Source organism: Lissotriton vulgaris, chromosome 1_1 (genome assembly GCF_964263255.1).
Source record: "Lissotriton vulgaris chromosome 1_1, aLisVul1.2, whole genome shotgun sequence".
Lineage (NCBI taxonomy): Eukaryota > Metazoa > Chordata > Amphibia > Caudata > Salamandridae > Lissotriton > Lissotriton vulgaris.
In genome coordinates this window covers 1,852,624,358-1,852,652,190 of record NC_141685.1, presented here as the reverse complement: position 1 = coordinate 1,852,652,190, position 27,833 = coordinate 1,852,624,358, and positions in this window count along the sequence as shown.

The following is a 27,833-nucleotide window of genomic DNA, read 5'->3' as shown; positions in this document are numbered from 1 at the left end:
AACTACTATGCTGGGCGCATCGCCAGGGCAGATAACAATGGCAGAGAGATCTTTGCCATTGTTAAAAGCTTTGTGGCACCCATCGCTGAGGCTGTTTCCCATCCACCCTCGATGCAATGGTGCGAGGAGTTGTCCTCCTTTTTTATTACCAAAATAACGATGATCCAGCAAGACCTTTTAGCAGCTCTTCCTGCCGACTGCTCTGCAGCTGACCCTTGTCCCTCCCTATGTCCTAGTTCCGGACAGCAGTTTACGAACTTTGTGCGGATTGTAGAGGACGTTACTCTCCCTCTATTTCAGTCCTTGAAATCTGGTTCTCCAGCCGATCCGTGTCCGGCCCGGGTGCTTTCAGAGGTGGCAGAAATTGTCTGCTCTGAGATCACGCAGATAGTGAACCTCTCACTGGCTACGGGCGAGGTTCCTCTTGTTTGGAAACAGGCCAAGCTTCTGCCGCTTCTGAAGAAACCAGGACTGGACTGGACGGCCCCAGGGAATTATCGACCTATCTCCCTCCTACCGGCACTCACGAAAATCTGTGAGAAGGTGGCATTCCAACAATTAGAGAGCTTTATTGAAACTTCCAACGCCCTCCACCCTGCTCAATCGGGCTTTAGGGCCGCATACAGCACCGAGACGGCCCTGTTGGAGATGAGCGAGTCCATTCGGGACTGTTTAGACGGAGGCGGCAGAGCGGTCCTAATCCTATTGGACCTCTCTGCCGCGTTCGATACCGTCCCCCATGGACTTCTCCTTGGCCGGCTGGCCGACATAGGCATTGGAGGGGTTGTGCTAGACTGGCTGTCCTCCTTCCTTTCTGATAGGACTCAGCAGGTCTGGTTGCCTCCCCATGCCTCTGAGCCCAAACCTCTGCTTACAGGTGTCCCGCAGGGATCCACCCTTAGCCCCTTACTGTTCAACATCTACATCACCCCCCTGGTTTATCTAGCGGAACAGTTTGGGGCTAAGATCATAGGGTATGCAGATGATACCCAACTGCTGTTCACCTGGCCAGATGATAATCTGGACACATCTATAGTCCATCTATGTTTGTCCTCTGTATTTCGCTGGCTAACGAAGGCCCAGTTGAAGTGCAACGAGGACAAATCCGAAGTGCTTTTTTATGGTTCTTTTCCCCCCTCGTTTATGAGCACTCTTTGGCCTCCTGACATTCCCAGCCCGAAAGAGATGGGGAGACCTGCAAAAAATCTTGGCATTTGGTTCGCAGAGGACCTTAAATTCGAACACCACATAAAAAAACTTACTGGTACCTGTTTTGCCACTTTAAAAATGCTCCGCAAATTCTTTCCCCTGCTCCCAAGAGATGCCAGGGAATCTGTTGCTCGGGCACTCATACTGGCCAGGTTGGACTATGCAAATGCATTGTTCAGTGGCATCCCCTCTTATCTAGTAAAACGACTGCAAATTATCCAGAACGCGGCTGTCCGTCTACTATTTAACATCCCCAGATGGAAGAGCGTGCGCGCTGAGATGCGCACTCTCCACTGGCTTCCTGTTGCACAGCGCATCTTGTTTAAATCTCTGGTACTGGCGTTTCCTGCTACCCACAATCAGGGTCCCCAGTATTTGAGAAAAAGATTCATCAGTTATGCCCCTGCACGCACCCTAAGATCCTCCACTCTGTTTAAACTGACCCTTCCCCGTTTTAAACGTGCCAGACTTGGCGGCCAGTCGATCTCTGTGGTTGTGGCTCGCGCCTGGAATGCTCTTCCTTTTCACCTGCGCTCCACACCTACAGTAGCTGCCTTCAAAAAACATCTGAAAACACATCTATTTAATAGTGTAAACTAAGGTTCTTTCCTGTGCTCTGTTGTCTGCTTTTCTCTTTTTTCCCGCGCCAGGATACTCTCCAGTAACGGAGCGCGTTATAAAATGGTTTATACTTATACTTATACTCTCTTTCCCTTAGCCAACACACACGCTCTCGTCAGGGCAATTCATTCAGCTGCTTGGGCTGAGTTCTGTGCAATGCGTGCTGTCTCCACTACCGTATACAAGGTGGTAACAGCATAAGCTGCAGTCTTCTCGCCATTTGGAAGTTTGAAACAAGACCCATCCACCCAGAGGATCCCATCCGGGTCCACAAGTGGTGTGTCTTTTAAATCTATTCTGCCTTTCGTCTCCTCCTCTGTTCGGAGAAAACATTCATGCTGTTCTTGAATGCCTTTCTCGTCCGGGATGGGCAACAACGTTTCTGGATTCCAAGTTTTGCACCGCTTGATGTGTATATGGCGGATCACTGACTAAATATCGAGGGACAAAATATAGACTACCCAAAATATAGCTTCCAAAATATCAACAGACAAAATATCAAATTCCTATCTACAAACAGGTAAGTACCAAAATTTCGACTCCAAAATATCGTTTTTATATATATACATTATAAAAATATCGAATTTCTTAAAATTAATGTAAAATTAAAAAAATATTAAAAATAAATAGCTAAAATATATTTAAAAATACTTAAATTATCTTAAAATTATTAAATAACTACTTTAACTTATAAAAAAATACAATCATATCTGTTAAAACATATATATATATTAACATAATATTAATAAAAAATACACAATATTATTACCGTAGGATAGCGGAGGTGTAAAATTTACTATTCCCACTCCTGCAAGTGCAACAGTAGGGAAAGCGTTGGATAGCGTAGGGGTAAAAATTACTATTCCCACTCCAGAGAGGGCAACAGTAGGGAAAGCGTTGGATAGCGTAGGGGTAAAATTTACTATTCCCACTCCAGAGAGTGCAACAGTAGGGAAAGCATTGGATAGCGCTGGGGTAAAAATTACTGTTCCCACTCCAGAGAGTGCAACATTAGGGAAAGCAGTGGATAGCGTAGGGGTAAAAATTACTATTCCCACTCCAGAGAGTGCAACAGTAGGGAAAGCGTTGGATAGCGTAGGGGTAAAAATTACTATTCCCACTCCAGAGAGTGCAACAGTAGGGAAAGCGTTGGATAGTGTAGGGGTAAAATTTACTATTCCCACTCCAGAGAGTGGAACAGTAGAGAAAGCGTTGGATAGCATAGGGGTAAAATTTACTATTCCCACTCCAGAGAGTGCAACAGTAGGGAAAGCGATGGATAGCGTAGGGGTAAAAATTACTATTCCCACTCCAGAGAGTGCAACAGTAGGGAAAGCGTTGGATAGCGAAGGGGTAAAAATTACTATTCCTACTCCAGAGAGTTCAACAGTAGGGAAAGCGTTGGATAGCATAGGGGTACATTTTACTATTCCCACTCCAGTGAAAATAAAATAATATAATTCACATAATTATCAATTAATAAAAATGTATTATCAATTAAGAATTAATTATCAATGAAAAAGTAATTTACAATTTGTTTAAAATAAATACCAATAAATGAATTAACATATTGAATTAATTATAATTAAATTACTTCCCACCCTATTCCCCTATAAACCTACAACCCACTACAGAAAATAAATTATTATTATTCACATAATTATTAATTAATCAATTAATAAAAAATAATCATTTAAGAATTAATTAATGTCCAATTAAAAATTAATTAACAATTTAAGCAAAATAAATACCAATTAATTAATTAACATATTTAATTAATTATAATTAAATACTTCCCACCCTATTCCCCTATAAACCCACAACCCGCTACAGAAAATACATTAATTTAATTCACATAATTATCATTCAATCAAATAATACAAAATAATTAATTATTTACCAATTAAAAATTAATTACCAATGTATTCTAAATAAATACCAATTAATTAACATATTTAATTAATTATAATTAAATTACTTCCCACCCTATTCCCCTATAAACCCACAACCCGCTACAGAATTAAATTACACAATAATTAAATAACATAAAATTAATTACTTAAAATAAATTACAAAAATATATACACTTTTCACACATATACTAACTTAAAAAACACTTAAAAAATTCGACATTATTAAAAATTCGATATTTTTAATAAACTATATTATGTACTTCGATATTTTGACTGTTTATATTTTTAAAATCGATATTACATTACTTACCTTCAAAACAATATTTTTGATGTCTATATTCTGTCCATTCGATATTTTGTCCATTCTATATTTTGGACTCGATATTTTGGTTTGTCTATATTTTGGAATCAATATTTTGCCCATTTACCGTATATGGCTAGCCAAGAGCGTCAGCTCAAATCCAGACAAGCGAGCACTCGTAAGGTGTTGTGTTTTCGTTCTATTCAAAAGAGTATCTACTGCATGTGGTACTATGACAACAAGAGTGTTATCTAATACCAATCCAGCAGATTGGCGAATAGAGATTGCTGCCGCTGCTGTAGCTCTGAGACAACTAGGCAATGCCTTGGCTACTGGATCCAACGTAGCCGAAAAATAGGCACATGGCCGTTGTTTGTCTCCAAATTGCTGCGTTAAAAGTTGACAACGCGCAACCTTCTCTTTCATGAACATAGAGTGTGAAAGGCTTACTGTAATCTGGAGTACCTAACACAGGGGCAGAACACAAAGCAGTACGTAAATCAGAAAAACTCCATGGGAGAGGTTGTGGTGTATCTTTCAACATAAGTGCCAACAGAGGTTTAGCCAGCAAAGAAAAATTTGGAATCCATTGTCTACAATAAGAGGTAATGCCCAGAAAGGCACGTACCTCCCTTTGTGTGGATGGCACAGACATTTGTGCAATTGCCTGAATTCGTTCTGGGGTCAACCGTCTCCCCTCCTTCGACAAGAGATGACCTAAGTAGGTAACCTCTTGGCGGCAATATTGCAACTTAGAGGGGGACACCTTGTGATGCAGGTCAGACAAATGATGCAACAAAGAAACAGTCACATCTTACAGACATCCTCCGAATCGGCAGCAACCAACAAATCATCGACGTACTGAATCAGAGTGGCACCTGGGGGCAAAATGAAAGCATCAAGCTGGGATTTCAAAGCCTGACTATAAATGGAGGGACTTTCACAATAGCCTTGAGGTGCACGCTTGAACCAAAAACTTCAACCTCCGAGAGAGAAACCAAAAATATCCCTACTTAACTCAGCAATAGGAATGCTAAAGAAAGCATTCTTGAGGTCGATAACCGAAAACCATGCCGCTGAAGCGGGTATCATAGTAAGCAAGGCAGGGATATCTGGGACAACAGGAAACTGGGGGACAACAATCTAGTTGACCTCCCGAGGATCGATCACAAAACGATACACAGGAGGCTGAGAAGGATCAGTGCGTTTAAGAACAGGCAGAACAGGACTATTGCAAACATTACCTCTCGTCTCTTCCACCACACCCTTCTGAACCAGATCATTGATAATAGCCAACAAAGCTCGTTCACCATCATTAGAAATCTTATACTGAGGAATACGTGGCAATTTAACATCACCCTTAATAGTAACCTTGTAAGGGGGAATCTGCAGCAGACCAACATCATTCGGACCTGGAGCCCAAAGCATAGCAGGGAGACATTGCAATTCAGGCGGAAAACGATCTTTAGATAGATATGTAGGAGAAACCAATTTCTCACCCAAGGTAAGATGCACACCAGAGGGGGAACAATACAACATTGCATGAAGACGTTTCAACAAATCCAACCCAACAAGTTCTCTCCTCAACCAGTCGTTAGAATAAGCGGAGCTTCCAAGTCGTAAGGACCAATCGAAAAAGGCAAAAGAGAAGATACCGGGTTAGCAACCGGGGCGCCAGAAAATCCTACAGAAACGTTAGTTAAGCCAGACAAAGGTGCCCCAGGGAGTTTGGAATGAATGATAGAACTTCTCATTGCACCAGTATCCAAAAGAAATGGCTCTGCAACACCCAATGCAACAACTTCAACATAAGGCCCATTCTGATCCACTGGAACTGATACGACTCCCTTACTTTGTCCATGGCTGTCCTAACTAGAATGAAAATCCTGAACCTCACCCTCAACATAATAATCAACATTATAATATTGCGCAGACTGAGTATTCTGCTGATCAAAATAATTCAAAGAATTCTGAGGGGGAAAGGAACGGTGCCCTTGAGGCAACGCACTTCACCCTCTACCTCTAGGTGCTTATTGAAAACCACCACGGCCTCGCGGTCATGGAAATCTGCCATTACGCTGTAATAAAACCGGACAGCTATTCTCAAAATGGCCTTCCTCTTTACAATAGGCGCACTGATTAGGACCAAGCAAAGGTTGTGGAACAAAAGGTTCAGGTTTCTGTAACAACCTCTGAGGCTGGGGAGGCTGTTGAAACTGACGCTGACCAGAACAAGGGGGATAAGCCTGCTGAAGCAGAACCTTCGTTTTTAATTCCTTAGTCTTCTTCTCCATCTTATCTTTCACTTCTTTGTGCCTATTCTAGTAATACTGGGCAGTGGCTAATATCTGTGCAGATGAAGAAACAGCCCAAGAACTTTCTGAGTCTTTCAACTTATGCAATAATTCTGGAAGTAAATTAAATACGAATTTATCCAGAAATAATCGCTGTCCACCTTCAGTACTCATTTCCTGACCACTGTGATCGATAAACGTCTCCTCAAAATGAGTAAAGAAATCGGAGACACTGTCATCTTTCTTCTGCTTACACGCAGATAACTTATCCCAGTTAACACGTAAGGCAGGCATCATTGTTTTCATTAAAGCAATGATCCTACCAGGCAACTGTGTAATCAAATCATCTGGTTTAGCACCACCCACTTGTGCTGCATCCGTAGCAGCTATAGCGGCCCAATTACCACCTAAAGCTTGGTCGTGGTCCTCTCTATGAATCCGAGCCCACAATGCTTGTGGAACTACATTCCCCATCAGCATATCAATATCGGCCAAGTTCATGATACATGCAACAACAGTCTGGGACAGCTCCTTATAATATCCAACAGGATTTTTACGAGGTTCCGGTAAAGACTGTTTAAGTGCCAGAACTTCAGCTCGTTTCCAAGGGACATGTACCCATATACACTGGAAATGAGCAGGGACAGCCTGAACAGCACCCGCTTGCGGAACTTCTTCTCTCCAAACTGGAGGAATTTCTCTCATAGGATAATGTTTTGTCCTCTGTCTAACTGCAGGATCAGGTTCAAGAATAGTCTGAGAAGAATATAAAGACCTAAAAGTAACAAGTGTCTTTATAGCGTCCTCAGCTTCAGAACCCACAATAAATCCTTTATCGAACCTGTCCTGTATATCTAACAGACCCTGAGGAGTTAAATCCAACTCCATATCCTCCCATCCTCTAACAAGAGCGTCGCACATGATATTAAAAATGTATCTCTGCGTAGGCACATTCCAAAGAAGAAATGTACTCAGAATATCAGGTACACTATACAGCGGACAACTCATGATCCATTTGTGAGCAAGAGAGTCCAATGCAACTCGTTCTGCAGAATCTGGAATTTGACTACGAGATTGCCTTTGAGAAAAAGCAGGAGCCCTATTAAAAGACCCAAAAAGAGGAGAAAAGAGACCAGAAACAGTATCAACCAACCTACTACGTGTCGGGGAAGAAGCAGATAGTAAAACCGGAGTCGCAGTATTAAGCAAAGGAAGAGAAGAACTAGCAGTCACAAGAGAACCAGGAGATGAAGGGTACTGGGGTACGGAAGTTGGCGGCAAAGGAGGTGCAGGTTGCAATGCAGGAAGAGGCAATTGTGGAGGAGCCGGAGCACCTGGCTGAACAACAGGTTGCTGGACAGGTGGCAATAATACGGGTGCATTAGCTCCTGTTACATAAGGTGGAGGCAATCTCAACAAATGAGACATTAAGGGATCTTTGTCAAGATCCTTACTCCGTGGAGAAGTAGACAACACAGGGTAGCATCTATCTATTGCCATATGATGTTGTCTGTCTAAAACTTCAATCGCTCGATCAGTCTCGTTATCCTTGAATTGCTGGGCAGCCTGTATGATCGTCATATCTTTTGCTTTCCTATCTCTTTTCACCTGCTTAATTTCTCTCTGTTTGGCTTCTTTACGCCAAAGGCGGAAAGAGTCAAACATTGCCGGCCGGGCTTTTCTCTTAAACAAAATTGCTTCCAAATTATCTAATATATCAGGCTCAAAGCTACCATTTTGTGGCCACCGTAAAACCCCATCTTTCTTCGTGTATCGGATCCATGCCTCATTAAAGGCAATGGGGCCAACACCATGTTTAGAATAGAGCTCATAAGTGGGAGTTCCAACCGGAGGAATCGGACATGATTCCTCGAGCCGGGAATCCCTATTACAACCAAAGCAACAAAGCCTCCTAAACCCACTCAGACCAGGCATTTTTAAGCTCACTGGTCCGTTTACCAACTTCAAGGAGTGAAAACAAAGAACACAGTACAAATGTACTCACCCCTTGGCTTCGGCTATTGCAATAGTCGAATAACTGGGTGCTACCCATGAATACTTAACTAAATGGTCTTCTCACGCCAACAGAGGTCCGTCTAACGTTTTGCGATACCAGTCATCACCAGAGGGTCCAAGGCAGGGCAGCAGTCATCAGCAGCTGTCGGAAAGGAGTAGCCACGCTGCAAAAGACCTTTGGTCCACTTCGACATACAGGGGTTGCTTGACGTGGCTCGCGAATCCTCCGGAATTTTCTTGCGGGGCTTCTCACGACCGTCGGACTGAACCGCTACCACTGAAGCTGACCCACGTTGGGCGCCAGTCGGAAAACCAGGCCTTATGGGCCTGGCGGCACAGGGCAGGTCTTAAATCCCCGAGTTCACCTGCCTCGTCGAACAGAGACACGAGACACTCTGTTGAGCGTGGAAAGCCAGATTTATTTGCTGCAGCCAAGCACAGTTATCCCAGAAGTTACACGCAAGGTAGTTTCTGAGGAGACTGACACTTCACTCCGTGGCGCACAATCTTTTATAGGAAACACATTTACAAAGTTTCCTCCTTACACATACAAAACAAACCAATGGGAAAAGTTGGAAAACAAGCTGTCAAGTGTCTCAAATACGCCCTTTTCTCAGACCCAGTGTGTTACCCCTCCCAATCAAATTAATCTGTAGTGGTACTAACAATCCAATTCGCAGGTGGCAGGACGTATTTGTGTGGCTCAAAGGAAAGCTGAATGAATGAATGAATGAATTGAGTTTTCTAAAGCACACATAGCTGCCCTGAGGCGTCCAAGCGCTAAGAATACCAACTGAGGCTTAGGTAGCTTGAGGGAGGGATGTCTTATCCAACTACTAGTTGATAAACAGAAGCGTTTTCAGCTGTTTGCGGAAAGAAATGAGGTCGGGGTTAGATCTTAAATGCTGGGGAAGGGCATTCCACAGCTTGGCCACATTATAGGAAAAGGAGCGGCCTCCCGATCTTGATTTCTTTATTTTCGGCACAATGGCCAGATTGGCAGAGGTTGAGCGCAGCTGCCTGGCAGGATGATAGGGTGTAATAAGGTAAAGATTAATTGCTGGGCCTGAAGACCAGAGGCCTGATGTGCAATACAGAGTGATTTGAAATTAACTCTTTCCCTAACGGAAGCCAGTGCAGTCTCCTTAGGCCGGACTTTACTGAAGATCTGCGGGGATTTGTAAAAGAGAATACATAAATAAATAAATATATAGTTGTGTAACAAGAGAATACAAGGAGAGATTAGTGAAGGCCAGTCGGACAAGATAATGTAAGGAGAGATTAGGAGAAGGTAAATAGTCAGTCGAGGCGGGGATCAGTCAACCCAGACATGGATTAACGAACTCGGCCAGACCCTGACATCGGTTTCGTAAACAAGGGCAAGGTGTTACTCTTTAACTGAAAGGACATGCAGCAGCTGAGAGAAGCAAAAACACTCCGTTCGCCGTGCTGCCTGAGTGAGGGCAACACATAATGGCGACAAGGCACAAAATGGCGGCTAGATACGGAACAAAGTCGATAATCGAAGAACCTCATGGTGGTATAACAGGGGAGGTCTGTGGGGCTCATAGAAGAGCCGAACATGCAAACTGCCACTCGCAGAGTGCCGACTGCACCTTCCACACCATGCAGGAAGTGGAGGTGAAATACAGGGGGGAACAACATGTGCCCCCCATCCCGCATGCCCCCCCAGGCCCTAATCCAGAAGAGGGCCCTAGGGCCCCCTTTTTTACCTTTCCACCACCCTTTTCATTGCAGGATCACCGCCATTAAAAGGGCGGTGAAATGGCAACTCTGAATATGCTCAGCAGTGCTGGCTGCAGCACTACCAGCATATTCCTGCCAATGAATGACGGCCGTCCCTGTGGGATCCTTGATCCCGGCAGAGCCGGCAGTCTTGTGACCGTTTGACCATCGCAGTCAGAATACTGCGGGTGGTCCTGCAGTGTTGGTGTGGGTGGACTGCCAATATGGGTTTGGCGGTTCTTTGGAATGCTGAACTCGTAATGAGATCCCAAGTGTCTTATGTTAGCACCTTGTTCTGAGGCTGTGGCTGTCCTTCCCCAAAATGATGAAACAGATAATAGGCAGGCAAAATGCTTTTTTACACACTGACTCACAAGCCAAACACTGAACAGCTATCCTGTGAGCTGATACAAACTTAACACAATATTTATTGTCTAATGTTATAGAACTTTATTAGATGAAATAGTTACAATGAATATTCGCTGGCCCTGAGGCATAGAGAACAAGCTGACAGGCAACACAATGGCTCCTTTTCAGTCACTTTAAACAGCCCCACAGTGATGGTTGAGAATTCATCTGAAATACTGATAATCATTGTGGGCACACTTTGTGCCAGCTTTAGCTTGCCCTTGTCATTACAGGGTAAAACTATATGCAAAGAAGATTGTGTCTGACACATAAGGGACGTTAGCCCAAACCTGAGAACATGAACACAAGAAACCCAAATATGTTCCAACCCAAATATGTTCCGACATGAAGCAAAAAGAAACTCCAATGCCATAAGGGGGCTCGAACCTCCCTGTGGGGCACAAACAGCATTTTCTTAGTGTGTCTGTCCTTTTTATAGGTCTAGTGGTTTAAGGGGTTGCGGAATCAGCACCTGTACATTGTGGCAAATACTCTGGATTACTGCACATGTGCTAATTTCTAAATTATAATTACGTTGCTTCTAGTCACGGTACATGAACACAACGTAGGTGGTACAGCAAAAAAGTTAAAAGAAATCTTTTCTTTTTAGGATGCACAGACACTACAACCGCCAAATCCGTTAATCCCAGTGCAAGGTCGCGAGGGACCAAAGAAAGGTCTTATTAACTCTTCGTAAAATCAGTCTCTATTGAACCAATAAATCCTTATTGAGCCAGACCTAAAAGATAAAAAGTTGGTTAACGTTCATTGCAATAGATGCAGTAGACATGTAAAGCAACTGATCGATTCTTCTGCTATGTATGGGTAGAAACACAGTGCAACAGCCATATGCAGTAAGCTAGAAGGAATGCAAGTGATACATTAAAAATCCTGATATGCCTCTAAACAGACGACCACTACTTGGATTCACACAGGTGTAATATATCTTCAAACATGCCTCCAGCCAATTATATAAATTAGATGTGTACCTACTCAAAATACACGCCATTCATACAAATGTGTATTATACAGCTGGTCGATTGATGTTATTTATAAGTGTTTGTGTGTGTCTCCTCAGATAGGTTCTGTATGAAATAAGCTTGATGCAGGAAGGAACTCGTTTACGAATTATCTGACAGAACTAAATGTGAAAGCTTTTGGGAAATGACAGATGTAATTCATAGTAATGGTGTTGATGATAGTAAAGATAACAGTGGCTGCATAATGGTAGATATGGCAGTGGGAATGTTGATGGTAGGGGTGATGGTAATAATGGCAGTGGTAGTGATGGTGGCCATAGTAGTTGCTGTTATGGTAACAGTGGCTGTATTGGTGGTGGTAGTGGGGCAATTATGGTGATAAAATGGCGGCTATATACCGGACGAAGTCAGAAATAGAAGAACCTCAGTCCCTCCTTTTGTCAATACTCAGTCAAAAACACCAAGGACTCAAGTTAGTCTGAGTCGATGTCAATTGCCATGAGGTCATCGAGCTGTTGCTGTAGCATCATATTAATATTCTCTGTTTGCTGTGACACAGGCTTTGGGACAAACATAGTGGCACAAAAACCACATATGGCAGGTCCACACTGTACACAAAGAAAACAAGAGAAAATTATGGCCAAGTCCATTCCAAGGAAAGTTAGTATCTTCCATCCCCATGTGGACAGTAGTCCCCAAAACCATCCCATCACAGACCAATTTCCTGTGCCCTGATGTATAGACTCGGAGATGATATGTAACTTGGAGATAGCCTGGTATACTGTAGGGGCATTATCAGGAATGTAAATACAACAACTAGACCCGATCAATTTACAAACTCCTCCACGATCTGCAAGGACAATGTCTAGAACCATTTGGTTCTGCAAAGTCATGAGGCGATCCGCCTGAAGTCCGGCTGTCAGATTACTCAAGGCTCCAGAAGTTACATTTATGGTAGCCTCAACAACACAAACTAATTGTCTGATGTCTCTGCTATTGGCCATTGGGCCCCAGAAAGGAAGCAACCCTTTAATAAAGTTACCTCCTTCTTGTTCTGCCGTGTCCTTTAAATCAATAACTCCCCTACCATATCTTTTCCTATAATGACCTGAAGGAGCAGTATATGTTGGAGGAAGAAGAAAAGCCACATAACAAGTTCCTGAAAAGTAGGTAGGAAGCCATGTATAAGCTCTGTCATGGCAGATAAAATATGTGCCTTGTGATGGCACCAACGTTGAGGGAATCTGAGGTGTATAGACAAAAGTATGGGAAAAGACACTCTTCTCCTGTTGCATTTTAACATTTTGGCCATTGATCCGTAAGCAAAAATTACCTTGATGAGGTACAATCGAAATTGGTGGGGATCTTCTTCGCCTAGCCTTATCTGTGAGGCTAGTAACATAACAGGTTATATTCCAGCCATCATATGCTCTTTTCTCATCCACAGGAATTTTACTGATCTCAGCAATTCTAGCCATAGCCACTATTCCCTTTATCAAGGAACTGTGACTGAAATCTGCTCCACCACCATACGGACTACCAGGAGGATACCGTAGTTGTTTCTGATAAACATTAGAGAACATAGCCAAGTAGGCCCAAGCGGAGCCTTCATAATAAAACCGAAGGACTAGATATGGCATCCCTCTCTCTGTATTATGGGGCATGAGCCCACAGACCCAACAATCAGTGGTGTTCATTACCAGTTGGTGTTGATGCAATAACTGAATTAATGAATTATTGAAGTATTCTGTTCTCCTAATCTGTTTGTGTTCTGGGAGTGTATGAAACCGATGTGGGGAGGCAGTAGTAGGAAAAGATAAAGAGACAGCAGTTGGAACAGGTGATGGCTGCATAGTATAAACAACCCAACTTACACACGCTAATAAGATACATGCACATATTAAAATACATATTATTATGCAACATGGACTAACCAATAGTTTCTTAAATTTGTTTTTCATCTTCAATTTCTGGTCATTAATTTCCACTTTTGTATCCATACTCTAAAGCGTTGCTCACAGCAATCTTCCTAGATCACTTAGCTGTGATTATTAGCCATCCTATGACACTGCAAGTCCTGCAGACCTATGTCACTACTCAGGTCACAGCTTAAGACTCCTACCATGACCCTGCAACTTGATGGATAATGGAAAAAGAATGTCTCTCGAAAACGTAATCAGACAAAGAAAAAATTCAATTGTCTTTCGTTATTCTTGGTCGCAAATTATACCGAGTCTTATTAGGGATCGTTTGCTCCTTAAGCAAAGTTTCTGGATTGGCCATGTTCAATCGCAGATGTGATGATACAGCTTCTTGCAACACGTCTTCGTCTTCTTTCTCAGAGTTTGTTTGATCCAGGTGTGCACTACTAAAAGGTACAAATCGAGGGACCCTTTCGCTTTCAATATCACTCATACCCTTACGAACTCATTGGATGGAGTGTCCTGGGTTCGCAGAGGCCTCCGGCAGAGCGTTTTGAACCTGTTGATGAAGAACACGTAATTTAGTGGTGAGGTCATGCAAATAGTCAATCAACATTGGGTATGGAATGTCAGAATACCTTTTAGGTCAAGGGACTCCCCAGACATTGGCTGGGCGCCCCAAAATGACCTCATACGGACTAAGGCCTAAACAAGAATGAATAGTAGTTCTTGTGGATAAAAGTGTCAATGGTAAGGCATCGGGCCAAGCAAGGCCTGTGCTGGCCTGAATCTTTGCCAATTTGAGCTTGAGAATGCCATTATAGTACTCTACCAAACCAGCTGACTGATGGTGGTTTGCCACATTGAATTTTTGCCTAATACCAAGACCTGTAAACACTTTCTGCATGATTTGGCCTACAAATTCACTCCCATTGTCACTCCAGACAATGCGGGGCAAACCAAACCTCGGGAAAAACTCCTTCAAAAGAACTTTGGCAGTAGACAAAGCAGTATTGTCCTTTAGGGGGTAGGCCTCTATCCATCTGGAAAAGGCCCACACCACCACCAGAACATACTTGAGGCTATTACAACGATCCATATAAATGTAATCGATTTGCAATACCTCAAAAGGATATGTAGGAGGAGCAAAATGGCCTGATGGAGTTGGGGTTCCCTTTCCTGGATTATGCATTAAACAAACAATGCAATGCTTCACTAAATTTTCTGCTCATTTAGGAATTCCTTCATTCTGTCATACTGGAACCAGAAGTGTACATATGCCTTTCGCACTGATGTGGGCTGGACCATGCGCCATTGTAACTACAAGTAGTACATAGGCGTCTGGTAACAGCCAATGTTGATGTTCTAAAAATTCCGTCCAACACCCAGTCGAGTCCATCATTCCTGTACTTTATCTCCACTTACTCAATTTTTTCTCAGTAGCCTCTTCTTGAATCATTCTCACACTTTCTATCGTGTCCTCACACATTCCTCCCTCTCTGACCCATCTTGCAGGGCCCGCAACACACATGCGACTTGTAACATCTCTCGCTGTTTCCTTCGCTACTTCATCTGCAAAAGCATTCCCGCGACCCACATCATCAGTATCTTCTTATGAGCGCTACACTTGATTATTGCTATTTATGTAGGAAGGGCAAGTGATTCGAGAAGGTCAGTAACCAACTGACCATGCTGTATTTTAGTCCCATGGGAAGTAAAGAATCCTCTTTCCTTCCACAAGCGACCGAAGCTATGAGCCACACCAAAGGCGTATTGACTATCAGTATAAACATTCACTCTCTTTCCCTTAGCCAACACACACGCTCTCGTCAGGGCAATTCATTCAGCTGCTTGGGCTGAGTTCTGTGCAATGCGTGCTGTCTCCACTACCGTATACAAGGTGGTAACAGCATAAGCTGCCGTTGTCTCGCCATTTGGAAGTTTGAAACAAGACCCATCCACCCAGAGGATCCCATCCGGGTCCACAAGTGGTGTGTCTTTTAAATCTATTCTGCCTTTCGTCTCTTCCTCTGTTCGGAGAAAACAATCATGATGTTCTTGAATGCCTTTCTCGTCCGGGATGGGCAACAACGTTTCTGGATTCCAAGTTTTGCACCGCTTGATGTGTATATGGCGGATCACTGACTAAATATCGAGGGACAAAATATAGACTACCCAAAATATAGCTTCCAAAATATCAACAGACAAAATATCAAATTCCTATCTACAAACAGGTAAGTACCAAAATTTCGACTCCAAAATATCGTTTTTATATATATACATTATAAAAATATCGAATTTCTTAAAATTAATGTAAAATTAAAAAAATATTAAAAATAAATAGCTAAAATATATTTAAAAATACTTAAATTATCTTAAAATTATTAAATAACTACTTTAACTTATAAAAAAATACAATCATATCTGTTAAAACATATATATATATTAACATAATATTAATAAAAAATACACAATATTATTACCGTAGGATAGCGGAGGTGTAAAATTTACTATTCCCACTCCTGCAAGTGCAACAGTAGGGAAAGCGTTGGATAGCGTAGGGGTAAAAATTACTATTCCCATTCCAGAGAGGGCAACAGTAGGGAAAGCGTTGGATAGCGTAGGGGTAAAATTTACTATTCCCACTCCAGAGAGTGCAACAGTAGGGAAAGCATTGGATAGCGCTGGGGTAAAAATTACTATTCCCACTCCAGAGAGTGCAACATTAGGGAAAGCGTTGGATAGCGTAGGGGTAAAAATTACTATTCCCACTCCAGAGAGTGCAACAGTAGGGAAAGCGTTGGATAGCGTAGGGGTAAAAATTACTATTCCCACTCCAGAGAGTGCAACAGTAGGGAAAGCGTTGGATAGTGTAGGGGTAAAGTTTACTATTCCCACTCCAGAGAGTGCAACAGTAGAGAAAGCGTTGGATAGCATAGGGGTAAAATTTACTATTCCCACTCCAGAGAGTGCAACAGTAGGGAAAGCGATGGATAGCGTAGGGGTAAAAATTACTATTCCCACTCCAGAGAGTGCAACAGTAGGGAAAGCGTTGGATAGCGTAGGGGTAAAAATTACTATTCCTACCCCAGAGAGTTCAACAGTAGGGAAAGCGTTGGATAGCATAGGGGTACATTTTACTATTCCCACTCCAGTGAAAATAAAATAATATAATTCACATAATTATCAATTAATAAAAATGTATTATCAATTAAGAATTAATTATCAATGAAAAAGTAATTTACAATTTGTTTAAAATAAATACCAATAAATGAATTAACATATTGAATTAATTATAATTAAATTACTTCCCACCCTATTCCCCTATAAACCTACAACCCACTACAGAAAATAAATTATTATTATTCACATAATTATTAATTAATCAATTAATAAAAAATAATCATTTAAGAATTAATTAATGTCCAATTAAAAATTAATTAACAATTTAATCAAAATAAATACCAATTAATTAATTAACATATTTAATTAATTATAATTAAATACTTCCCACCCTATTCCCCTATAAACCCACAACCCGCTACAGAAAATAAATTAATTTAATTCACATAATTATCATTCAATCAAATAATAAAAAATAATTAATTATTTACCAATTAAAAATTAATTACTAATTTATTTTAAATAAATACCAATTAATTAACATATTTAATTAATTATAATTAAATTACTTCCCACTCTATTCCCCTATAAACCCACAACCCGCTACAGAATTAAATTACACAATAATTAAATAACATAAAATTAATTACTTAAAATAAATTACAAAAATATATACACTTTTCACACATATACTAACTTAAAAAACACTTAAAAAATTCGACATTATTAAAAATTCGATATTTTTAATAAACTATATTATGTACTTAGATATTTTGACTGTTTATATTTTTAAAATCGATATTACATTACTTACCTTCAAAACAATATTTTTGATGTCTATATTCTGTCCATTCGATATTTTGTCCATTCTATATTTTGGACTCGATATTTTGGTTTGTCTATATTTTGGAATCAATATTTTGCCCATTTACCGTATATGGCTAGCCAAGAGCGTCAGCTCATATCCAGACAAGCGAGCACTCGTAAGGTGTTGTGTTTTCGTTCTATTCAAAAGAGTATCTACTGCATGTGGTACTATGACAACAAGAGTGTTATCTAATACCAATCCAGCAGATTGGCGAATAGAGATTGCTGCCGCTGCTGTAGCTCTGCGACAACTAGGCAATGCCTTGGCTACTGGATCCAACGTAGCCGGAAAATAGGCACATGGCCGTTGTTTGTCTCCAAATTGCTGCGTTAAAAGTTGACAACGCGCAACCTTCTCTTTCATGAACATAGAGTGTGAAAGGCTTACTGTAATCTGGAGTACCTAACACAGGGGCAGAACATAAAGCAGTACGTAAATCAGAAAAACTCCATGGGAGAGGTTGTGGTGTATCTTTCAACATAAGTGCCAACAGAGGTTTAGCCAGCAAAGAAAAAATTGGAATCCATTGTCTACAATAAGAGGTAATGCCCAGAAAGGCACGTACCTCCCTTTGTGTGGATGGCACAGACATTTGTGCAATTGCCTGAATTCGTTCTGGGGTCAACCGTCTTCCCTCCTTCGACAAGAGATGACCTAAGTAGGTAACCTCTTGGCGGCAATATTGCAACTTAGAGGGGGACACCTTGTGATGCAGGTCAGACAAATGATGCAACAAAGAAACAGTCACATCTTACAGACATCCTCCGAATCGGCAGCAACCAACAAATCATCGACGTACTGAATCAGAGTGGCACCTGGGGGCAAAATGAAAGCATCAAGCTGGGATTTCAAAGCCTGACTATAAATGGAGGGACTTTCACAATAGCCTTGAGGTGCACGCTTGAACCAAAAACTTCAACCTCCGAGAGAGAAACCAAAAATATCCCTACTTAACTCAGCAATAGGAATGCTAAAGAAAGCATTCTTGAGGTCGATAACCGAAAACCATGCCGCTGAAGCGGGTATCATAGTAAGCAAGGCAGTGATATCTGGGACAACAGGAAACTGGGGGACAACAATCTTGTTGACCTCCCGAGGATCGATCACAAAACGATACACAGGAGGCTGAGAAGGATCAGTGCGTTTAAGAACAGGCAGAACAGGACTATTGCAAACATTACCTCTCGTCTCTTCCACCACACCCTTCTGAACCAGATCATAGATAATAGCCAACAAAGCTCGTTCACCATCATTAGAAATCTTATACTGAGGAATACGTGGCAATTTAACATCACCCTTAATAGTAACCTTGTAAGGGGGAATCTGCAGCAGACCAACATCATTCGGACCTGGAGCCCAAAGCGTAGCAGGGAGACATTGCAATTCAGGCGGAAAACGATCTTTAGATAGATATGTAGGAGAAACCAATTTCTCACCCAAGGTAAGATGCACACCAGAGGGGGAACAATACAACATTGCATGAAGACGTTTCAACAAATCCAAACCCAACAAGTTCTCTCCTCAACCAGTCGTTAGAATAAGCGGAGCTTCCAAGTCGTAAGGACCAATCGAAAAAGGCAAAAGAGAAGATACCGGGTTAGCAACCGGGGCGCCAGAAAATCCTACAGAAACGTTAGTTAAGCCAGACAAAGGTGCCCCAGGGAGTTTGGAATGAATGATAGAACTTCTCATTGCACCAGCATCCAAAAGAAATGGCTCTGCAACACCCAATGCAACAACTTCAACATAAGGCCCATTCTGATCCACTGGAACTGATACGACTCCCTTACTTTGTCCATGGCTGTCCTAACTAGAATGAAAATCCTGAACCTCACCCTCAACATAATAATCAACATTATAATATTGCGCAGACTGAGTATTCTGCTGATCAAAATAATTCAAAGAATTCTGAGGGGGAAAGGAACGGTGCCCTTGAGGCAACGCACTTCACCCTCTACCTCTAGGTGCTTATTTAAAACCACCACGGCCTCGCGGTCATGGAAATCTGCCATTGCACTGTAATAAAACCGGACAGCTATTCTTAAAATGGCCTTCCTCTTTACAATAGGCGCACTGATTAGGACCAAGCAAAGGTTGTGGAACAAAAGGTTCAGGTTTCTGTAACAACCTCTGAGGCTGGGGAGGCTGTTGAAACTGACGCTGACCAGAACAAGGGGGATAAGCCTGCTGAAGCAGAACCTTCGTTTTTAATTCCTTAGTCTTCTTCTCCATCTTATCTTTCTCTTCTTTGTCCCTATTCTAGTAATACTGGGCAGTGGCTAATATCTGTGCAGATGAAGAAACAGCCCAAGAACTTTCTGAGTCTTTCAATTTATGCAATAATTCTGGAAGTAAATTAAATACGAATTTATCCAGAAATAATCGCTGTCCACCTTCAGTACTCATATCCTAACCACTGTGATCGATAAACGTCTCCTCAAAATGAGTAAAGAAATCGGAGACACTGTCACTTTCTTCTGCTTACACGCAGATAACTTATCCCAGTTAACACGTAAGGCAGGCATCATTGTTTTAATTAAAGCAATGATCCTACCAGGCAACTGTAATCAAATCATCTGGTTTAGCACCACCCACTTGTGCTGCATCCGTAGCAGCTATAGCGGCCCAATTACCACCTAAAGCTTGGTCGTGGTCCTCTCTATGAATCCGAGCCCACAATGCTTGTGGAACTACATTCCCCATCAGCATATCAATATCGGCCAAGTTCATGATACATGCAACAACAGTCTGGGACAGCTCCTTATAATATCCAACAGGATTTTTACGAGGTTCCGGTAAAGACTGTTTAAGTGCCAGAACTTCAGCTCGTTTCCAAGGGACATGTACCCATATACACTGGAAATGAGCAGGGACAGCCTGAACAGCACCCGCTTGCGGAACTTCTTCTCTCCAAACTGGAGGAATTTCTCTCATAGGATAATGTTTTGTCCTCTGTCTAACTGCAGGATCAGGTTCAAGAATAGTCTGAGAAGAATATAAAGACCTAAAAGTAACAAGTGTCTTTATAGCGTCCTCAGCTTCAGAACCCACAATAAATCCTTTATCGAACCTGTCCTGTATATCTAACAGACCCTGAGGAGTTAAATCCAACTCCATATCCTCCCAGCCTCTAACAAGAGCGTCGCACATGATATTAAAAATGTATCTCTGCGTAGGCACATTCCAAAGAAGAAATGTACTCAGAATATCAGGTACACTATACAGCGGACAACTCATGATCCATTTGTGAGCAAGAGAGTCCAATGCAACTCGTTCTGCAGAATCTGGAATTTGACTACGAGATTGCCTTTGAGAAAAAGCAGGAGCCCTATTAAAAGACCCAAAAAGAGGAGAAAAGAGACCAGAAACAGTATCAACCAACCTACTACGTGTCGGGGAAGAAGCAGATAGTAAAACCGGAGTCGCAGTATTAAGCAAAGGAAGAGAAGAACTAGCAGTCACAAGAGAACCAGGAGATGAAGGGTACTGGGGTACGTAAGTTGGCGGCAAAGGAGGTGCAGGTTACAATGCAGGAAGAGGCAATTGTGGAGGAGCCGGAGCACCTGGCTGAACAACAGGTTGCTGGACAGGTGGCAATAATACGGGTGCATTAGCTCCTGGTACATAAGGTGGAGGCAATCTCAACAAATGAGACATTAAGGGATCTTTGTCAAGATCCTTACTCCGTGGAGAAGTAGACAACACAGGGTAGCATCTATCTATTGCCATATGATGTTGTCTGTCTAAAACTTCAATCGCTCGATCAGTCTCGTTATCCTTGAATTACTGGGCAGCCTGTATGATCGTCATATCTTTTGCTTTCCTATCTCTTTTCACCTGCTTAATTTCTCTCTGTTTGGCTTCTTTACGCCAAAGGCGGAAAGAGTCAAACATTGCCGGCCGGGCTTTTCTCTTAAACAAAATTGCTTCCAAATTATCTAATATATCAGGCTCGAAGCTACCATTTTGTGGCCACCGTAAAACCCCATCTTTCTTCGTGTATCGGATCCATGCCTCATTAAAGGCAATGGGGCCAACACCATGTTTAGAATGGAGCTCATAAGTGGGAGTTCCAACCGGAGGAATCGGACATGATTCCTCGAGCCGGGAATCCCTATTACAACCAAAGCAACAAAGCCTCCTAAACCCACTCAGACCAGGCATTTTTAAGCTCACTGGTCCGTTTACCAACTTCAAGGAGTGAAAAGAAAGAACACAGTACAAATGTACTCACCCCTTGGCTTCGGCTATTGCAATAGTCGAATAACTGGGTGCTACCCATGAATACTTAACTAAATGGTCTTCTCACGCCAACAGAGGTCCGTCTAACATTTTGCGATACCAGTCATCACCAGAGGGTCCAAGGCAGGGCGGCAGTCAGGGCAGCAGTCATCAGCAGCTGTCGGAAAGGAGTAGCCACGCTGCAAAAGACCTTTGGTCCACTTCGACATACAGGGGTCGCTTGACGTGGCTCGCGAATCCTCCGGAATTTTTTTGCGGGGCTTCTCACGACCGTCGGACTGAACCGCTACCACTGAAGCTGCCCCACGTTGGGCGCCAGTCGGAAAACCAGGCCTTATGGGCCTGGCGGCACAGGGCAGGTCTAAAATCCCCGAGTTCACCTGCCTCGTCGAACAGAGACACGAGACACTCTGTTGAGCGTGGAAAGCCAGATTTATTAGCTGCAGCCAAGCACAGTCATCCCAGAAGTTACACGCAAGGTAGTTTCTGAGGAGACTGACACTTCACTCCGTGGCGCACAATCTTTTATAGGAAACACATTTACAAAGTTTCCTCCTTACACATACAAAACAAACCAATGGGAAAAGTTGGAAAACAAGCTGTCAAGTGTCTCAAATACGCCCTTTTCTCAGACCCAGTGTGTTACCCTTCCCAATCAAATTAATCTGTAGTGGTACCAACAATCCAATTCGCAGGTGGCAGGACGTATTTGTGTGGCTCAAAGGAAAGCTGAATGAATGAATGAATGAATTGAGTTTTCTAAAGCACACATAGCTGCCCTGAGGCGTCCAAGCGCTAAGAATACCAACTGAGGCTTAGGTAGCTTGAGGGAGGGATGTCTTACCCAACTACTAGTTGATAAACAGAAGCGTTTTCAGCTGTTTGCGGAAAGAAATGAGGTCGGGGTGAGATCTTAAATGCTGGGGAAGGGCATTCCACAGCTTGGCCACATTATAGGAAAAGGAGCGGCCTCCCGATCTTGATTTCTTTATTTTCGGCACAATGGCCAGATTGGCAGAGGTTGAGCGCAGCTGCCTGGCAGGATGATAGGGTGTAATAAGGTAAAGATTAATTGCTGGGCCTGAAGACCAGAGGCCTGATGTGCAATACAGAGTGATTTGAAATTAACTCTTTCCCTAACGGGAAGCCAGTGCAGTCTCCTTAGGCCGGACTTTACTGAAGATCTGCGGGGGATTTGTAAAAGAGAATACATAAATAAATAAATATATAGTTTGTAACAAGAGAATACAAGGAGAGATTAGTGAAGGCCAGTCGGACAAGATAATGTAAGGAGAGATTAGGAGAAGGTAAATAGTCAGTCGAGACGGGGATCAGTCAACCCAGAAATGGATTAACGAACTCGGCTAGACCCTGACATCGGTTTCGTAAACAAGGGCAAGGTGTTACTCTTTAACTGAAAGGACACGCAGTAGCTGAGAGAAGCAAAAACACTCCGTTCGCCATGCTGCCTGAGTGAGGGCAACACAAAATGGCGACAAGGCACAAAATGGCGGCTAGATACGGGACAAAGTCAAAAATCGAAGAACCTCATGGTGGTATAACAGGGGTGGTCTGTGGGGCTCATAGAAGAGCCAAACATGCAAACTGCCACTCGCAGAGCGCCGACTGCACCTTCCACACCATGCAGGAAGTGGATGTGAAATACAGGGGGGAACGACATGTGCCCCCCATCCTGCATGCCCCCCCCAGGCCCAAATACAGAAGAGGGCACTAGGGCCCCCTTTTTTACCATTCCACCACCCTTTTCATGGCAGGATCAACGCCATTAAAAGGGCGGTGAAATGGCAACTCTGAATATGCTCAGCAGTGCTGGCTGCAGCACTACCAGCATATTCCTGCCAATGAATGACGGCCGGCCCTGTGGGATCCTTGATCCCGGCAGTGCCGGCAGTCTTGTGACCGTTTGACCATCGCAGTCAGAATACTGCGGGTGGTCCTGCAGTGTTGGTGTGGGTGTGGGTGGACTGCCAACATGGGTTTGGCGGTTCTTTGGAATGCTGAACTCGTAATGAGATCCCAAGTGTCTTATGTTAGCACCTTGTTCTGAGGCTGTGGCTGTCCTTCCCCAGATGATGAAACAGATAATAGGCAGGCAAAATGCTTTCTTACACACTGACTTACAAGCCAAACACTGAACAGCTATCCTGTGAGATGATGCAAACTTAACACAATATTTATTGTCTAATGTTATAGAACTTTATTAGAGGAAATAGTTACAATGAATATTCGCTGGCCCTGAGGCATAGAGAACAAGCTGACAGGCAACACAATGGCCCCCTTTCAGTCACTTTAAACAGCCCCACAGTGATGGTTGAGAATTCATCTGAAATACTGATAATCATTGTGGGCACACTTTGTGCCAGCTTTAGCTTGCCCTTGTCATTACAGGGTAAAACTATATGCAAACAAGATTGTGTCTGACACATAAGGGACGTTAGCCCAAACTTGAGAACATGAACACAAGAAACCCAAATATGTTCCAACCCAAATATGTTCCGACATGAAGCAAAAAGGAACTCCAATGCCATAAGGGGGCTCGAACCTCCCTGTGGGGCACAAACAGCATTTTCTTAGTGTGTCTGTCCTTTTTATAGGTCTAGTGGTTTAAGGGGTTGCGGAATCAGCACCTGTACATTGTGGCAAATGCTCTGGATTACTGCACATGCGCTAATTTCTAAATTATAATTACGTTGCTTCTAGTCACGGTACATGAACACAACGTAGGTGGTACAGCAAAAAAGTTAAAAGAAATCTTTTCTTTTTAGGATGCACAGACACTACAACCACCAAATCCGTTAATCCCAGTGCAAGGTCGCGAGGGACCAAAGAAAGGTCTGATAAACTCATCGTAAAATCAGTCTCATTGAACCAATAAATCCTTATTTAGCCAGACCTAAAAGATAAAAAGTTGGTTAACGTTCATTGCAGTAGATGCAGTAGACATGTCAAGCAACTGATCGATTCTTCTGCTATGTATGGGTAGAAACACAGTGCAACAGCCATATGCAGTAAGCTAGAAGGAATGCAAGTGATACATTAAAAATCCTGATATGCCTCTAAACAGACGGCCACTACTTGGATTCATACAGGTGTAATATATCTTCAAACATGCCTCCAGCCAATTATATAAATTAGATGTGTGCCTACTCAAAATACACGCCATTCATACAAATGTGTATTATACAGCTGGTTGATTGATGTTATTTATAAGTGTTTGTGTGTGTCTCCTCAGATAGGTTCTGTATTAAATAAGCTTGATGCAGGAAGGAACTAGTTTACGAATTATCTGACAGAACTAAATTTGAAAGCTTTTGGGAAATTACAGATGTAATTCATAGTAATGGTGGTGATGATAGTAAAGATAACAGTGGCTGCATAATGGTGGATATGGCAGTGGGAATGTTGATGGTAGGGGTGATGGTAATAATGGCAGTGGTAGTGATGGTGGCCATAGTAGTTGCTGTAATGGTAACAGTGGTTGTATTGGTGGTGGTGGGGCAATTGTGGTGATAATGGTCGTCTTGACGATAGTAGTCTGGTAATGTTGGTGATGGTAATCATTGTAGTGGTGATGGTGGTGGTAATGCTGGTGGTGATGCTGTTATAGTGATCATGATGTTGGCGGTGGTAATGTTAGTGATGGTAGTCGTGGAGGTAATGTGGGAATGGGGATGGTGGTAGTAATACTGTTAATGGTGGGGATGATAATGATCTGGATGGTGGTGATGGTAAAAGAGTTGAAGGTAATGATGGTGTTGTAATGGTTGTGGTAGTGCAATTAATGCCTTTGGTGGTTGTAACGGGGATGTCCAAAGAGGTAGTAGTAATGGTTGCAGTATTGGTGGGAGAAAGGATAATGTTGGTGGCTATAATAGTGGTAATAGGTAGAGGTGGCAATGGTGGTGTAATGGCGGTAATGTTAATGGGAGTAAATGTGGATGCAATTGAATTGTTATGTTGGTAATAATAATGGTAGTGATGGTAGTCTTGAGATATTTCATTATCAAGATATCAAAAGGTTAAGAATTGGTACAATATAAACAATTGGATAACCTTTTGATAACTTGCCATGCAAGATGGCTGCTGGGCGCTCCTCATTTCAAATGAGTACCTGGCAAGCATATGAGAAAAGTTGCAGGAACTCGACTTTAAAAAAACAATGAGTGGCCCGGCAAACATATCAGAACAGAACATGGGTGCTAACTGTTGAAATGAAATGAGCACCAGATAAATATAAAGCAGTGGCCACGAGGGTCACAATCAGAGAAGAAACCTGAACCACAATCAGCCATCATACCATGGTGGGTGGGAGAGAGAAGAAGTCCGAAGACTGATGAAAACTCATTTGTCTATCAGTAACTACCTGTTCTGTGAGCTGATACAATATGTGGGTGAAATTGCTTACAGGCCCTAGGCTAAAGAAGACAGACCCAGCCTCCCACTCATTGTATTCTGTTCTAAAGGCTGAACAAAAGCTATGGCTGAATGAGGCTGAACAAAAGCAATATTCTGCATGCATCACTACTAAGGATTGGATGTATTAATCTTCAGTATTATAATAGGCAACTGAAGTTATCTCTATGTCGCATCTAAGAAAAGGTCTTGGTAAACTTAATAAAAACTCTTGTGACACAAAAACGTGCCATCTATTGCCAGTGGTGATATTTAAGTGGAATGGGTTTTCTGTAATTATGTTTGCAAGAGAAAAAAAGAGGTCAAATAGCTAGAATGTGAGTAATTCACTCTGGGACAGATGATAATGGAAGCTGTGATAGTTCCATGTCTGTTGGTTTGTATCTGTGAGCAGTTAGCAGTGCATTGTTTTCATGGGCATATGAGTCAGGCTTGCTGTGTAGGTGTTCCATTGTTGCTGAGGCAGCTGTGCATATTGAATTAGCACTTCATGTAGGTGTAGGGAATGGGTAGATTACATATAACAGGAGACAATGATTATTCCCTTTACATAAAAGTGTAATGTGTTTTGCATTGTTAATTTTAACACAAGCTGGTTGAGAAAAGTTATTTGTTGACAAAAGTTTTTAGAGATTAGCAAATATTTAATTTCTTTGAATTTAATTCCTATATCACAAAGAAAACACAAGCATCGTGTCCAAGAGAATACTATTACACGAAGAATATTTGTGGAGAATAATATTTGATTAATTATTATAATTGCAGTAAGTGGTTGTGCTGGCAGTTTATAATGCTTTTTTATTGTTGGCATTAGAGGGTTTAGGTATAAAGAGATTAGAGACACACAAAGTTTGCACCTCTTTAAAAAGTCTAGCTCTCTCTTATACCAGATAACTTTGCTGAGTCTTATAGCCTCTGCTACAGTTTGGCGGAGTGGGAGCTTTACCATGAACTGGTTGTATGTATTTGAGCTTATATAGCGCACAGCTACCCACAAAGGGTTTCCCGGCGCTTGCTTAGGGAACCCGTCCTGATATTCCCCTGTGAGATAACCCCGGCAGGGTATCCACAAGGTGAAAGCCAGGCATTCCGCCGCGAGGGGCCGTTGTGGAGATTAAGCAAGCTATTGCCCAGAGTCGCAGAGTGTGAACCCGTGAGTTGAGAAGGCACCGGAGCGAGAATTATCGAGTCCGTGGAATTTTTTGAGCCCAAGACCCGCCGAGGCGGAGAATTGAACCCTGGTCCAGGGCCAATCTCAGCTACCGGGTCTGCCGCCTCTAACCCCTGAGCCACACTTCTCCACTGGTTGAGGTCATTGCACACCAAACTCAAAATTCCTCCACCTTAGGTAAAGTGGAATCAGTGGGATTCCAATGTTGGAGCCCTAGTTGGCTCTGCTATCATAAACCTATAACCCGATGGCTGCCTGCCACTAGGACTCTAGGGCATACTCGTTGTATTTAGGGAAGGTTGACTGCATTTCCCCGCACTAGCCTGCCATGGCAGCCATCGCAGATCTTAACAGGAAAAACGTACATTATCACTCTCATGCAGGGAGAAAAACGCTGTGTGCATAAGGGCTATTCATCTTTGCTTGACCTACTTTGGGTCCTGTTTGCACCAGCTCAGCATTCACGTATGACACCAGTGTATGCAGTGAAACGGTGCACCCACTGTGGTAGTGGGTCCACTTTAGGCAGAAAGTCTTACACAAGCTTTACTGTGTTCAAGTTGCTCTGTTAAAGAATTAGTGGCT